The 16,929-nt window shown below is 31.3% G+C and overlaps 1 long non-coding RNA gene across 6 annotated transcripts; it reads right to left on the reverse strand.

Annotated features, from left to right (window-relative positions):
- Positions 1 to 2,740: 2,740 nt before the first annotated feature.
- On the reverse strand, positions 2,741 to 13,348 carry LOC114175745. Of its 6 annotated transcripts, XR_003602900.1 has the most exons (5): positions 13,103 to 13,348; positions 12,890 to 12,967; positions 10,295 to 10,371; positions 5,051 to 5,105; positions 4,543 to 4,975 (listed from the first exon to the last, which is right to left on the reverse strand). It is a non-coding gene; the product is annotated as an uncharacterized LOC114175745 (long non-coding RNA). The 6 variants fall into 6 exon arrangements; XR_003602902.1 differs by lacking the exons at positions 4,543 to 4,975; positions 5,051 to 5,105 and adding an exon at positions 2,741 to 2,785; XR_003602901.1 differs by lacking the exons at positions 4,543 to 4,975; positions 5,051 to 5,105 and adding an exon at positions 5,945 to 6,216.
- Between the last annotated feature and the right edge of the window lie 3,581 nt (positions 13,349 to 16,929).

A 16,929-nucleotide genomic window follows, 5' to 3' on the forward strand; every position in this document is an offset into this window, starting at 1 on the left:
CGTTTTTTCCACCAATGACCCTCCACTTGCAGCATCTATCATTTGTCTATCCATGATACTCAATCCCTCATAAAAGTATTGAATGAGGAGATGCTCGTTTATTTGGTGATGAGGACAGGAAGCACATAACTTTTTGAATCTTTCCCAATACTCGTGAAGACTTTCTCTTTCTTGTTGCCTTATCCCATAAATATCTTTGCGAATAGCAGCAACTCTAGATGCTGGAAAAAACTTTTCCAGAAATAATCTTTTCAGAGTCTCCCAAGTATTGATGGATCCTGGCGAAAGGCAGTATAACCAATTCTTAGCGGCATCTTGCAATGAGAATGGAAAAGCCTTAAGCTTGATATGTTCCTCTGTCACTGTTGTAGGTCTCATGGATGAACAAACAACATGAAATTCCTTCAAATGATGGTACGGGTCTTCTCCTGCTAATCCATGGAATTTGTGTAAAAGATGGATTAACCCAGACTTAAGCTCACATTCTCCATCTGGATATTGGATGCACATGTTTTGTGTAATTGCTGCATCCGGTGAAGCCAACTCTCTTATTGTTCTTTCTTCCATTCTATCTTCTTGAATTTCTGGTTCAGGTGATGGATCAGAAGATATGTTAATCACCGGAGGTGATTCTAGCGGTACACTTTCAGTGGTAGGTTCAGATGATGATGGTGCTCCTTCAGTAGAACACCTGAGTTTAAGTCTCCTACGAGATTTACGCAAGTTCCTTTGAAGTTCTGAATCAAGTTGATAAAATTGACCCGGATTGGCCCAAGTCATGCACTATGCAGTCCACCTGAAATGTTTCCCTGTGTGTTTTTTTTCTTCTTCCTATTCTTGTTTTGGAGAAAGATTTCAAGAAAGAAATGAGTTAAGATGTCGTTGGGTCTACTCCCAGGAAAGAGAGGTGCGTCACAATGGACAACTTAAATACCAAGTCTTTCCTAGATAGAGTTTTCCAAACTAGTCTCAAAAATTTCTTAAAAGAAATTCTTAATCAAAACAAAAATAGAACTTTGCTTGGAATATATTAACAGAAAACTAGATACTACAAAATAACAAACTATATCAAACGTATATGCGTAAAATAAATAAAAAAAATAAAAATAAAATAAAATAAAATAAAATAAAATAAATAAATAAAAACAGAATCAAAATAAAAGAAATACTAACCGTACTCCCCGGCAACGGCGCCAAATTTGATATCGCTGTCGTTAGGCGATCAAATTACCACTACTTTAGCAACTTCAGTATTGCCAGTTAGTAGTGAACAAAATAGTTAGGTTTAAGATAACCCTGAGTCGTCTCACAACGAATACGGAATTGATCTCAAATATTTGATTCTTAAAAATGCAATTAAAATTAGCAATTATAAAAATAGGGGGTTTTGATATGCAAAGAAAATGACACGGAAGATTGTAAACACAGTAATAGTAAATAGGTCAATTCCACTACTTTTTCTAAATAAGATTCTTCATTGGTTATCTAGAGATTATTGTTAAATTAATTATTGTTGTTGATTTACAAATAAATCAATGTAAAGACTCAATTCATTTGTTGGCATCCTCACTTTTAATCAAAGTACAGTCTCAATTAAAAGTTAGAATTGTTAGATTGTCCATAGTAAATTTAATCAAAGTACAGTCTCAATTAATTTTACTATGCCTAATCATGTCTATTCCTTTGTTTCTTTACCAAATAGAAAACTTAATTAATCAAAGTAAAGTCTTGACTAATTTTAGTTAAAGTAATTACCTCTAATTAAATTAAAGTCTCAATTATTGGCAAAAACTTATTTAATCAAATTAAAGTTTCTAAACAAAATCAAAGTAAAGTCTCAATTTAATTTAAAACCTTTTAACTCATATGATTAGCATGCATGTAGATTTAAAATCATTATTTTCTATTCAATTAAGAAGCAAAGGACATAGATAAACAAAAACCACAACAATAATCAAAATAACAAAACATATAAATTCATCTAACCTCAGAATCCATTTAAGAAATTACAGTGGAATCAACTGATGAAGGATTATCTTGTTCCTTTTTAAGATTATTGAATATGGTGTGAGTTGATTAAGAAAACCAAGGAAATCCCCACTGGACATTAAGATAGCAAGCTATCTAGATGTGAAGGTTCCTTTCCAAGGTTCTAGAGAGGAGGAGAATGGATTGATGGGGAGTAAGAAATCAAAAGGAAAAACATATAATAGAAACAATATAAACCAAGAAGAGTAAAGAAACATAAAATGAAAAGCAAGGGAAATGGGAGGAATGGAGGATTCACGCCACTACAAGGCTAGGCTAGAAGAAGCCATGGCAACCTTGAAGATGAGTGGTGTATGCCGCCACTTGCCAAGGCAAGATAAGGCTTGAAAGAACTCCACTCCCTAAGGAGGAATGCTCTCACAAAAGGTTGAAACACAAAGTGTATAATTTCTCCAAAATGTTCAACCCTTGTACAAGTGTTAGAGGTCCCCTTAAATAGACAAGTCTAGGGGCCCCTTAGCAAAACAACTAAGTTAAAGGATTACAAAAGAAACCTAGCATGTTCTAGAAAGTAGGTCATCCTAGGGTGCACATGGGTGAATTTTCGTCCAAGCCATCTAGGTGGCAAGTCTTCATGGCCAAGGCTCCCAAAGGAAGGTTCTAGAACATTCTAGAAGACTTGGTGTCCAAGGCATGTGGGCCTCCTCTTTCTAGATGCTTCTAGAAAGTCTTATTCCTTCTCTCTCTTCCTTAGGACGCCAAGTGTCTCCTATGTGGTCCTCCTCCTTTCTTATTCCTACAAAAGCAATTTAAGGATTAGCATGTTGGTTTAAGGTTAAGCTAATCTTTTGAGTCAACAAGTCAACCCAAAGTCAAGGTCAACAAGTCAACTAAAAAATAGTCAACCAAGCCAACTTAAAGGAATTTTAAACTAAAGAAAATAAAAGCAAAGGAAGGGATCAAGGAACTCCCTTTCTTCTAAGCATGTGCCATGGGCCATCATCCTTGGTAGTGATCAATCCTTTATCATCAACCCTAAAAGCTTAGCCCTCCATGGCTTTGATGGAATACATGATAATATGATGAAAAGAAAATAAAAGAAAGAATGAGAGATGTGGTGGAGACGGTATCTGCCAAAACCAGAGAGTTCTAAGTGTCTAAGCTGTAAGTTCTCCCCGTTTCTGCTCCCTTAAGTCTCTTTATATAGGCTTCAACTGGACTTTGGGCTTTATTTGTCAGTTGCTAAAATCTTTTATTTTTATTTAATTAATTAGCAACTTAATTCCTATCCAATTTCCAATTCTGCCCCTCTCATTTAACCATATTTGCAGTTTTGACCAGAGTTGACTGCTGACTTTGACCAATTGACCAGAGTTGACCAGTTGACCAGTTTGACTGTCCTATCAGATGCTGACACGTGGCGCAGAGTACTCTCTCTCCAGAATTAGGGTTTCACTCTCACACTCTTCTCCCTCCCTCGTGACAGCGCGGTGGTTCATGGTGGTCCGACGGTGCGGCGCGTTTCCGGCGAGTTGCTTGCGCAGAATGGTTCGTGATTCCTGTAGGTGCTTCCATGGTGGTTCAGCAGCGTTTTCCGGCGAGGACAGGTACGTGAACGAAACTGGTTCGTGCAGATGCAGGTGCAGGCGCTGGTGGCTCGCGGTGGTGGCGCGATTCGCTGGCTTGGTTCAGGTGGTGTGACGGAGCTGCGAAGTTGTGGCAGGTCTGCGGTGGTGGTGTGACGTTGTTGCAGGTCTGCGAACAAGGAAGAAGATGATGGCGCTTCGTGGTGACCGGCGATTGTGCAGCCATGGCTGCTGCGTGAAGATGAAAAACGATGGTGGCGCTGCCATAGAGTGCGCGAGATGCAGAGATGGTGGAGGTTGTCGCTACTGGTGCGTCGCCGGCAATGGTGTGATGGTGATGCAGTGGTGGCCGGCGAGGTGAGGAGGTGCGGCGGCGGCTGCCATGGTGGTGGAAGGAGAGAAGAAAATTAGGGTTAGGGTTTCATGAGTGAGATGGAGGAGATGATGATGTGGCAGAATCTGAGTGGTCAATTTGGTGAGTGGAGGATTATGACACGTGGCAGCTTATGGTTGGCTAATTTTAAAAGGTGGGGATTGCCACATGGCATGATCTGGTTGAGTGGAGTTTAAGTGGTAGGAGGGGTGCAATTTAGTGAAAACTAGAGGTGCAGAACAGGTTTTTGGTGGTCCACTTTGCAAGAGTGTGCAAATAAAATCTGGGGGTGCATTTAGCTCCTGATTTATTCTTTTTCAGAATTTCTTGATTTTGTACTTATTTTGTAACTTTGAATATTTTAAAATCACACTATTAATTGACCAAAAATAAATTCCAGCTGCATTAACAAACGTTAGAATATTCAATAATATTTTATGCAACTAAAATCAATTTTTACGCCACTTTTACCAAACTTACTCAATAAATCCAATAATCACAAATCCTAATTAAATCAATCTTTAAGCACAGAAAATTCAATTAAATCCCCAAATTTAAATATTAAATGAGGGCAAAAATTTGAACTCATCACTCTGCATTTGAAAGTCTTCGATTTCTTGTCTTTTTGTTAGTGAATATTTTGAATTCACTACCATAAGAGAATATCATGTTAAATTGAATTCATGGAAACTATTCACCACATACAAGATATCTAAATACTTACTCAACATAGGGTTGAAATTTTGAACAATTTAGTAACAAATATCGATGTGCTTGTATTTTCTCTAATGGTGTAAGAGTGAAAGTTGATGAACTTCCCACTGATCTGCCTATTTGAGGATAAATAATTTGAAGATGTTCACTTTCATTACGACGATCATCAACACGTCGACTTCTATTCAACCTTGATTCAACTTCTTCATACAATGAGTAAAAAGTGAGAGTCTCTTCAGCTAAATAACTTTCACTTATATATGCTTCAGGTTGTGCTCTATTTCGTACAAAGGACTTCAAATGTCCTAACATTCTACAAAAAAAAACCAATAATTTAACCAATATTTTAATCAAAATAAATATTTTAGACATAACTACATGTATTTACCTTTCAATTGGATACATCCAACGATAGTAGACTGGTCCTCCCAATTTCACTTCTTCTACAAGATGACAAGTTAAATAGACCATCACAGTGACGAATGATAGAGGTAAAAGAATTTCCAAATGGCAAAGAGTAAGCACAATTCGATGTTGTAACTTGTCAAGATCTGAGATATTCAATCTTTTACAACATAACTCCTTGAAAAATGAGGAAAACTCTACCAACAATGCAGTCACATGGTGAAGCAAAACATTTCGAATAGCTATTGGAAGTAAATGCTGCATGAGGATGTGAGAATCATGACTCTTAAGGCCAAATATCCTATAGTTTTCATCATCAACACAACGAGATATGTTACTTGAATAACCATCTGGCATCTTCACATTCTTTAATGTATTGAGAAATGTCCTTCTTTGTTCTCTTGTCATTGTAAATAACAAAGGAATGTATTTTCCATTTTCATCCGGCTAAAGGTCTTCTTTTATCCCCATATCTTTTAGATCTTGACGAGCTTGAAGATGATCTTTTGATTTTTCATCTTTGAGCATTGTATACAACACATTATCACACGCATTCTTCTCAATATGCATAACATCAAGGTTATGACGTAAAAGATTATCCTTCCATTAAGGAAGATTAAAGAATATGCTTTTTCTTCTCCATTGGTTTCCTTTACTACTTGACTCAAGATTACTGATGAGTGCGTATTTTTGCCCTCATTCAGTGTTTAATTTTGGGTATTTAATTGAATTTATGTGCTTAAAGAGTGGTTTAATTGATAATTATGATAATTAGGCTGTTTGAGCTTGTGTGATAAAAATGTCTTAAAACGTGATTTTTAGCTGCATAAATTATTTTTGAATATTTTAACGTTTGTTGATGCAACTGAAATTAAGATTAAGCTCATTTAAGGTGAGAATAAATTGATTGAAGTTACAGAACACCGTTAAATAAGGCTGAAATTAGCAAGTTCTAAAACTCACTTATGCACCCCCTAAATTACATATACACTCCCCTTTTCCAAATGGGTTGTAGAATATTTACTTCTACACCCCTAACTTTATCTATTTTCACCCCTCCTACCACTTAAACTCCATTCACTAAGATGCTGCCATGTGGCAATCCTCCACTAATTGAGTTGACCAACCAGAAGGCTGCCACGTGTCATCCTGTCATTGCACAGTCAAACTAGTCAAACTTGGTCAAACAGTCAACTCTGGTCAAATATCCAACTCTGGTCAAAAACTGGTCAAAGGAGAGGGATTTAACTGCAAATATTAATATTTTTGGATGTCTATGCAAAATTGGACTACAGAATTGAAAATTGGCTATTTAGAAAATTAATACAAATATTATTTGGTGATAATTTATAAGATATCTTTAAATAATTAATTTATTTAATTATATCATAAATTATTAACCAACTATATTTGTTAAATAGTTTATATCTCTCCAAATATCTTTGAATATTTATCTTTATCTTTATTTTAGAAGATATTTGAGAGGTTTTAGCAACAAAAAAGCCCAGTCCAATTCCTATATAAAGAGACCAAGGGAGAAGCAGAAAAACAAGCTCGGCATTTCAGAATTTAGGAACCCTTAGGGGGACCTAATTTCTTTCTCTCTTTTCTTATCTCTATTCTTCTTTTTATTTTGTATTCCATGGATTGCTAAACTTTTTTGGGTTGATTCCATTGTAATTTCATTATGAATTCTGAGGTTAGAATGAATTAATTCCTTTGTTCTTTTTATTATTGTTGAGGTTTTAATTCATCTATGTCTTTTATCTTTGAATCACGTAAAAAGTAATGATTTTAAATCTATATGCATGTTGATCATATGAGTTCAAGGGTTTTTTAATTTAATTGAGACTTTACTTTGATTTTATTTAGAAACTTTCATATGATTAAATGTGTTTTTACCAATAATTGAGACTTTACTTTGGGTAAAGATATTTACTCTAACTACAATTAATTGAGACTTTACTTTGATTAATTAAGCTTTTTATTTGGTGAGGAGATAAAAGACTAGACATGATTAGGCATAGTAAATTTGATTGAGACTGTACTTTGGTTGAATTTACTGTGGATAATCTAAAAGTTCTAACTTTTAATTGAGACTGTACTTTGGTTAAAAGTGAGAACGCCAACAAATTAATTGAGACTTTACATTGATTAATTTGTAAATCTATAACAATAATTAATTGAGCAATAATCTTTAGATAACCGATGATGAATCTATTTTGAAAAAGCAATGGAATCAATCTATTTTCTTTACTATTGTTTTTTTTTTTATCTTTTAAATTTTATTTCTATCTTTGTTTATCTTAATCCCCTATATTTTTTATTTTATTTGACTAACTCATTTGTATAGTTTTATAAGAACTAATTTGTTAAAAATCAATTCCGTGTTCGTTGGGAGACGACTTAGGGTTACTTTACCCTTTCTATTTTCTTGACTACTTTCTTAACAATACTGAAGTTGTTATAGATAAGTAGTATTAATTTGATCGCGTCAACGACAACGTTATCAATTACTATTAAATGTTATGGCATCAAGTTGTTTCAAAATTTCTAACCCCGATAATAATTTTGTAGCACCTCTTTCTTCAATTGTGCCATCAAATTGCTTTTTCATCAATCTAAATTTATGGGTTCTCTCTAAAAAGCATCGATGACCCATGAAACACCACTTGTTACTACGTCTTAATCGACAAGGAAAATCGTCATAATTACAAGTTCGACAAGCATAACCAGTATAAGTATTCCACCCAGATAGAGTACAATGTCCAGGAAAATCACTAACTGTCCACATGAGAGACGCTCGCATTACAAACACTTTGTTTGAAAAAGAATCATATGTTTCAACTCCTTCTGTCCATAGCTCATTCAACTCTTTCACTAAAGGTTGTAAGTACACATCTATCTTGTTTCCTGGCATTTTTTTCCTGGAATTATCATAGAAAGAATAAGAGATGATTGTTTCATGCACTCCCAAGGAGGTCTTTTGTATGGAATTAAAATCATTGGCCATATACTATGACTATTATTCATGGTTCGATAAGGATTGAAGCCATATGTTGCAAGCCCAAGGCGAACATTTCTAGGTTCTAGAGCAAACTCAGGGTGAAGTTGATCAAAACGCTTTCATGCTTTACCATCTCTTGGATGTCTCAACAATCCATCTGGGTTATTGTTTAAAATATGCCATCTCATGGACTTGCTATTTTTGGAGACATGAATAATCTTTGTAACCTTGGTTTCAAGGGAAAGTAACGTAATACCTTTACTGGTAGTTTCTTTTTTCCACTTGTACCTATTTTCTTCCATCTAGATTTCTTACAATATTTGCAATTCTCCAATTTTTCATCTTCTCCCCAGTACAACATGCAGGTTTTTGGGCAAACATCTATTTTGGTATAATTAAGACCAAGCTTTTGTATCACCTTCTTTGCCTCATAAAATGAACTAGGAAATTTTGCATACTCAAATGCGTCTGTCAATAACTCTAAAATCATCGTCATAGCCTTATTAGTCATACCACACAAACATTTTATATAATACAACCTTAATAGAAAAGACAACTTTGAATACTTTTGACATCCTTCATACAACTCTTGGTTACAATCTTTGAGAACCTCAATACTTCATTTGGCATGGTTTCTACAAATTCATTTTTATTCATCCCAAATACATCATTTATCATATCTATCACTGGATTTTCATTTTGTGATGGCACATTTACTACATTTGTGTCTCTTGATTGCATTGTGTCATGTTTCTCCATGCCAAATCCAAACTTTGTAATTTTTTGGAAACTGCTTGCAAATTAAGTGGTCAAACACAACGGCTCTGGTTTCCCATTTATTATAGTGACATCTAGGACAAGGACACCTTATTGTACCATTGACAGATCGACATTCAAATGCAAAGTCTAGAAACTCATTTAACCCATCTAGATATTCAGTTGTATTTCGTGGCATATCAATCCATGACTTATCCATTAATAAACTTGTCTAGTTGAGTTCAAGGAGAAAAAACTAGTTGTAAATAATTGGATATAAATGAGGGATTCAATGAGATTAGAAGTTGTAAACACTAAAATAGAAAACATAAGTGTCCAAACATAAGTGTGTTATCAAGGATATGTTGAACTTAATTTTAGAATAGCTTAAGACTTTTTATTTTCTGTGTCTGCATAAATCATAAATCCTCAACATGTTTTCTTTTTAAATTTAAGCATATGAATATTTGTTACGATTTTATAAGTGTGTTATCAAGGATATGTTGAACTTAATTTTAGAATAGCTTAAGACTTTTTATTTTCTGTGTCTGCATAAATCATAAATCCTCAACATGTTTTCTTTTCAAATTTAAGCATATGAATATTTGTTTTAAAATTTAGTCACCGGATTTAGAGTTACATCCCATGCTATTCAAACATCGGTTGCAGGTGATTCTTCCAACTAGACATATATGTGAAGCAGTGATCTTTATAGGCAAATGCATTTAATTAGCTTTCTTTTCATTTTTAAAAGCTTCATATAAATTCATCTTTTCCATACCATTTGTTTGTAAAAAGATAGTCATACCGTGATAAATTCTTAGTTATATCGAGCCTAGAAGAGGTAGGGATCTTAAATCAAACCGTTTCAGCAAGTTATATTGATTATAAGGATAAGAATATATATATATATATATATATATATATATATATATATTACTTTTATATCATTTTAATACTTAATTTTTTACACTGTTTATTTTAAATTATGAAAATATATTTAAATAATTGTTATTTGATATTTTTATTTTATATTTATATAATTATAATTTTTTACTAAAAATTTACATCAGAAACAATTGATATATCTTTCACATCGATTATTTAATAATATAATATTTTTTATTTTATTTTTATAAAAGATTATTTAGTTCATATTTAAAATAATAGAGAAATATATAGTTGTGAGTATAGGTATAATCATGACTAGTTAAATATATGAAAAGAATAACTTTTTACTTGAAAAACATGTCCCATTCCCTTCCGATCCCTACTTTCACGAGTATAAAATCTTCTTTGAAAATATGTTTTAAAGTAATTTACCTGAACATTAGACATGTTAATGTCATGTTTTATTTATTATATTATTTTTATTTTCAATGTATACATGTATTTCTTCAAAATCACATTACAGAAGAACTTTATAAGTAAACTCTTGAACTCGTAATGGACACATAAACTTACCTCACTCGTTGTTCTCCTGTGCTAGATCCACCAACCATAGAAAGCCATTCTGCGCAATGAATTGTTGCTTCAATATCCTGGACAAAATGAACAGCATTGGGCTCAAGTGTAAAGGGGAATTTTATATTTGAAAGGTTTGAATTTGTAGATGGAAGAGTAAAGGAGGGAATGAGGTTGTGAAGTGTCATTTGTCAAATCGTCTTTCACAACCAATGAATAGATTAATTATAGGACGAAATGTCTGTGTAGTTGTTTTCAGTGGTAGAACCTACAAACAATCCTAATGCATAGTCACACACGTGCTAGGTACCTACAATTACAATTCCAATCTTTATAGACACTCTTAAACTTCAACAGTATATAACAATTAGCTTTACAAAATACTATCACTACACTTTGCATACATCGAAGCACCCTAAATAAAGTAAACAAACTTGCTAAAGTGGGGAACATGTATCAATCTCAATTCCCACAATAAATACACCAAATAAAAACAGAAACACACACATCATCATCCCCATGTGACCTCTCTCTGCTGCATGCATATACATCTTTACACTTTAATTCAAACATAAGATTCAGCCAGATATCAGGCCTTGCCAAAACCAAAATGCTGCATTAATTAACCATAATTTCTATTCCAAGTAAACACTCATTTTATTCACATACTTGCAAACTGACTCAATAACACCACTTCCTTTATCAACAATAAGTTGTTTGACTCTATTTTTTTTTATGTTCAAATAACAAAACTCCAATGCTTAAATATTCTGGTCAGAGACCAAACCAACCTCTGCAAGAAACACAATATAAACTTATCCATGTAATTAACTTTACTTACCATTGCCAATGTAACCTTTTAGAATTGAATTATGTAATGTTATTTAATCAATAGCTGCGATTAGTTTATTAACTTTTACAGTAGTAATGAATGATTATAAACTTTTATTCATTTGTATGTGAATATAATTTTCCTGAAGTAAATTTTGAGTTGGAAATGTTTATTGTTCTAACTTTTAAACAAGAGTTAGACTTCTGCATAAGAAAAGTGGTCCTCAGTATATTTAGCATAAGTGTACATGTACAATTATAATAAGCTTGTGCTTGATTTAAGTTGCTATGGAAAACTTACTTTTCTTGATTAATCTGTCTTTTGTGCGAATGTTGAATGTTATGAATGAAAATATGTGTTTATAATATATATATATATATATATATATATATATATATATATTAGTCCATAATGGGAAAGCAAACATGGTGAAAAGGGTATATTGGTGGAATTCCCCCTTGATCGTAAACATGAAGTCAAATAAAAGCGATATTTCATAAAATTTCCTTAGAAAGAAAGGTTGAAAAGAAGAGACTGTGACGTCCCCGTGTATTCTGGAGGAATGGTTGGTGTCACAATAAGGTGGCTAACACTGTTTTTAAGTTACTACAGGGAGCAGAAGAGTCTTGGCTTCCAAATATTTGAAAGATAAGAAGTGGACATTTTTAGGGATAATTATAACTAACATGGATATATATAATACGCATCACACCAAGAGTAAAAACAATGGCATGCTAATAAGGCCAATGATGTGATATCCTTTCCCTCTCTCTGCCAAACTAAATTAATATTTCGTTGTGGTTTTTGTGTTAATCTTCAATTTCCGTGTGGTTGGTTGGTTTTTTGGAAGTGCTTGTAGGAAATAGCATGTGGAAAGCAACTGAACCATGTGGAAAAAGCATGTTAAAAATTCAAATGCTCAATAAAATGTCTGCTAAAAGAACCAGATATCACATAATGCATCTCAAAGAAGGTTTCTGCAAGCCATACGAATTGGAAAAGTCCAATAAGTTTTGAGGAAATACATGACTACCTTCTCACAGATTTTTATTAGGATGAGTCCAATCAAGACCTAAATCACTGATGTTACACATTTTCATGTCTCAAAGAAAAACTTTTTATCTGTTTCATGGTGATGCCATTTTTCACGAATAATTTCCTTATATGAAGAATTTGAAAACTAAAAGATGCTTATACAGTTTTCTATTTACATGTGTAAATCATTTGAAGTTTAATGTAAGAACTAAGATTATGATCGAAAAAGAATGGCTGTGGTTGGAGAAGTAAAAACTGCTATCTAAAATCTCATGCTTAGTTCTCTCCATAGAAAAGTTAAAAATTACAAAACTCTTTTTCCGTTCACAAAAGTTCCTCAAAACAAGGACTAAGGTCCGTGAAAAAGACCATAACAACTATGAATCCAGGACAGAGACAAAATCATAGGAACTAAATGATATCACAGTTAATTAAATACCAGTAAAAAAATCATCAATGCCTCTGAAAGTAGGAAGAGGTTTTAGTGAACACAGATTGAGATTAATTTTAATGTGCTCTTTAGTAGAAAGAAATGATGATGATTGATAATAGAAAATGAGAATTAAGCAATGTTTGGCATGTACTGAAACACTACAAAGTTAAATATTGTGTGCGTTGTCCAAAGCATCTTAGATTTCCGTTGAGTGAGTTTGGAATCTCAACAATAGTAACTTCAGAAATCTCTAATACAAGACTCAAAATAGTAAACTAAGAACATAGATATATACCTCAACAATATCCTAACGAGGTAACTTCTTCTTGAGCTTAACCGATTTCAATTCCAGATTGAACCTCTGCAACTTTTCCTTCCACCATGACAAAAATTTCCATTAAATCAAGAGACCTTATGCTAATGAAAATGGACAGAGAAAATTAATAGTAAAATCATTGGTTTAGGGTTCGAAAAATAGAGAAAGAAGAACGAAAAGAAGAAACTCTACCTTCAAAATGTGAATCTACGAAAAAAACATGAAGCTCGAATGATGTTGGCTATAATTTTCGAAGGTAATCACATTTCTGAACAACAGCAAAGTGAGAGAGTGAACAACAAAGTGAGAGAGCAACCCAATAGGGCGTTCACGCGTTTAAAGTGAGACAGCAAAGTGAGAGAGCAAAGTAAGACAGTTTAAAAGTGAAATAGAGAGGTCACGCGTGAGTATAAAGTTTGGTCTCAACATTGATTGGCATAGGACTGTACTAGCGACCATGTAAAGAATAATTAGTTTCCTTTAATTAATTAACTAAGCATGACTCCAACATTGCCCTCAACATTGCCCTCACGAAGACGTAACTGTTGATATTGATGTCTGTGTTTAAAATTCAATTATATAAAATTAAAATAAAATTAAAAATTGTGACGGTCAAATAGAACCAACATAAATAGTAAATTTTTGTAACATTTTATTTAACTGTCAGAAAAAAACTGCTAATAAAAATTATTTTTTTTGTACTGAGAGGATGACATTAAGTGGATTACAATGTGAAGTTTGTGTTATTCACTTTAAGTGGATTAAAGGTGAAATTGGGTGGATTAAGAGTAAAGTTTGTTAAAGTTTGTCAGTGATTTGATGGATGTGATAGATTAAAAGTTATATTTAAATCAAAGGAAAACAAGATTACCCAATTGTACTTTATTTTAAAAATAATTAAAAATTATCATTACATAAGTTTGATTTATCGTAGAAAAAATATGAAAATGTATAAATTTAATAAAAAAATATTTAAAAGATAATGTAATAAAAAAATTTATAATTAAAAATTACTTTTTAAACCTTATTTTATAACAATTTTCAAATTTTCGTTATTAATTATTTTTGTAAAAATAATTTGAAAAGTCATATTTTTACATCATTTTCATAATTAAGCTGAAAAATAAATTGTGCACATAATTGTAATGTTCAAATCATCCTCAAACCAAGACATAATAGAGATGATTTAAAAATATAAGAATTTTCCTCTTCCTTCTGTTCTCTCTCCGTCAAGGTTGATTGGAAGGAGAGAGATGATGAATTCAAGTGGAGTATAGTGTGAAGTTTGTGTTGTTCACTTTAAGTGGATTAAAGGTTAAAGTGGGCTGATTTAGAGTAAAGTTTCTTAATGTTTGTGAGTCATTTAATGGATGTGATAGATTAAAAATTATATTGAAATCAAAGAAAAACAAGATTACCAAATTGTACTTTATTTTAAAAATAATTAAAAATTATCATTATATAAGTTTGATTTATCGTAAAAAAATATGAAAATGTAAAAATAAAAGTAATATATTTTACTAAAAAATATTTAAAAGATAATTTAATAAAAAATTTATAATTAAAAATTACTTTTTAAACCTTATTTTATTACAATTTTAAAATTTTCGTTGTTAATTATTTTTGTAAAAATAATTTGAAAAGTCATATTTTTACATCATTTTCATAATTAAGTTGAAAAATGAATTGCGGACATAATTGTAATCTTGATATCACCCTCAAACCAAGACATAACATAGATGATTTCAAAATAAAAGAATTTCTCTCTTCCTTCCCCTTTCTCCCTCAAGGTTGAACGGATGAGGAAGGAGAGGATGAATCAATTGGATTACAATGTGAAATTTGTGTTGTTCACTTTAAGTGGATTAAAGGTGAAAGTGGGCTGATTCAAAGTAAAATTTCTTAAGGTTTGTGAGTCATTTAATGGATGTGATAGATTAAAAATTATAATTAAATCAAAGAAAAACAAGATGACCAAATTGTACTTTATTTTAAAAATAATTAAAAATTATCATTATATAAGTTTGATTTATCGTAAAAAGATATGAAAATGTATAAATAAAAGTAATATATTTTACTAAAAAATATTTAAAAGATAATTTAATAAAAAAATTTATAATTAAAAATTAGTTTTTAAACCTTATTTTATTACAATTTTAAAATTTTCGTTGTTAATTATTTTTGTAAAAATAATTTGAAAAGTCATATTTTTACATCATTTTCATAATTAAGTTGAAAAAAGAATTGCGGACATAATTGTAATCTTGATATCACCCTCAAACCAAGACATAACATAGATGATTTCAAAATAGAAGAATTTCCCTCTTCCTTCCCCTTTCTCCCTCAAGGTTGAACGGATGAGGAAGGAGATGATGAATCAATTGGATTACAATGTGAAATTTGTGTGGTTCACTTTAAGTGGATTAAAGGTGAAATTGGGCTGATTCACAGTAAAGTTTCTTAAGGTTTGTGAGTCATTTAATGCATGTGATAGATTAAAAATTATAATTAAATCAAAGAAAAACAAGATGACCAAATTGTACTTTATTTCAAAAATAATTAAAAATTCTCATTATATAAGTTTAATTTATCGTAGAAAAATATGAAAATGTATAAATGAAAGTAACATATTTTAATAAAAAAATATTTTAAAGATAATTTAATAAAAAAATTTATAATTAAAAATTACTTTTTAAACCTTATTTTATTAAAATTTTGAAATTTTCGTTATTAATTATTTTTGTAAAAATAATTTGAAAAGTCATATTTTTACATCATTTTCATAATTGAGCTGAAAAATAAATTGCGGACATAATTGAAATCTTGATATCACCCTCAAACCAAGACATAATAGAGATGATTTCAAAATAGAAGAATTTCACTCTTCCTTTCCTTCTTTTTCTCAAGGTTGATCGGATGGAGAGGGAGAGAATGACATCAAGTGGATTACAATGTGAAGTTTGTGTTGTTCACTTTAAGTGGATTAAAGGTGGAAGTGGGTAGATTAAGAGTAAAGTTTGTGAGTGATTTGATGGATGTGATAGATTAAAAATTATATTTAAATCAAAGAAAAACAAGATTACCAAATTGTACTTTATTTTAAAAATAATTAAAAATTATCATTATATAAGTTTGATTTATTGTAGAAAAAATATGAAAATGTATAAATGAAAGTAACATACTTTAATAAAAAAATATTTAAAAGATAATGTAATAAAAAAATTTATAATTAAAAATTACTTTTTAAACCTTATTTTATTACAATTTTAAATTTTCGTTATTAATTATTTTTGTAAAAATAATTTGAAAAGTCATATTTTTACGTCATTTTCATAATTAAGATGAAAAATAAATTGTGGACATAATTGTAATCTAGATATCACCATCAAACCAAGACATAAGAGAGATTATTTAAGAATAGAAGAATTTCCCTCTTCCTTCCCCTTTCTCCCTCAAAGTTGATCGGATGGAGAGGGAGAGGATGAATCAAGTGGATTACAATGTGAAGTTTGTGTTGTTCACTTTAAGTGGATTAAAGGTGAAAGTGGGCTGATTTAGAGTAAAGTTTGTTAATGTTTGTGAGTGTTTTAATGGATGTGATAGATTAAAAATTATATTGAAATCAAAGATAAACAAGGTTACCAAATTGTACTTTATTTGAAAAATAATTAAAAATTATCATTATATAAGTTTGATTTATCGTATAAAAAATATGAAAATGTATAAATGAAAGTAACATATTTTAAGTAAAAAAAATTATAATTAAAAATTACTTTTTAAATGTTATTTTATAGCAATTTTCAAATTTTCGTTATTTTTACTTCGTTTTCATAATTATGCTTCAAAATAAATTGCGGACATTATTGTAATCTTGATATCACCCCCGAACCATTGCATAACAAACATGATTGAAAAATAGAGGAATTTCCCTCTTCCTTGTCCTAGATGATGAATTTAAGTGGATTAGACTATAAGGTGTCCCTGTCCTAGATGTCACTATAATAAATAGGAAACCAGAG

Source organism: Vigna unguiculata, chromosome 1 (assembly GCF_004118075.2).
Source record: "Vigna unguiculata cultivar IT97K-499-35 chromosome 1, ASM411807v1, whole genome shotgun sequence".
Taxonomy (NCBI): domain Eukaryota; kingdom Viridiplantae; phylum Streptophyta; class Magnoliopsida; order Fabales; family Fabaceae; genus Vigna; species Vigna unguiculata.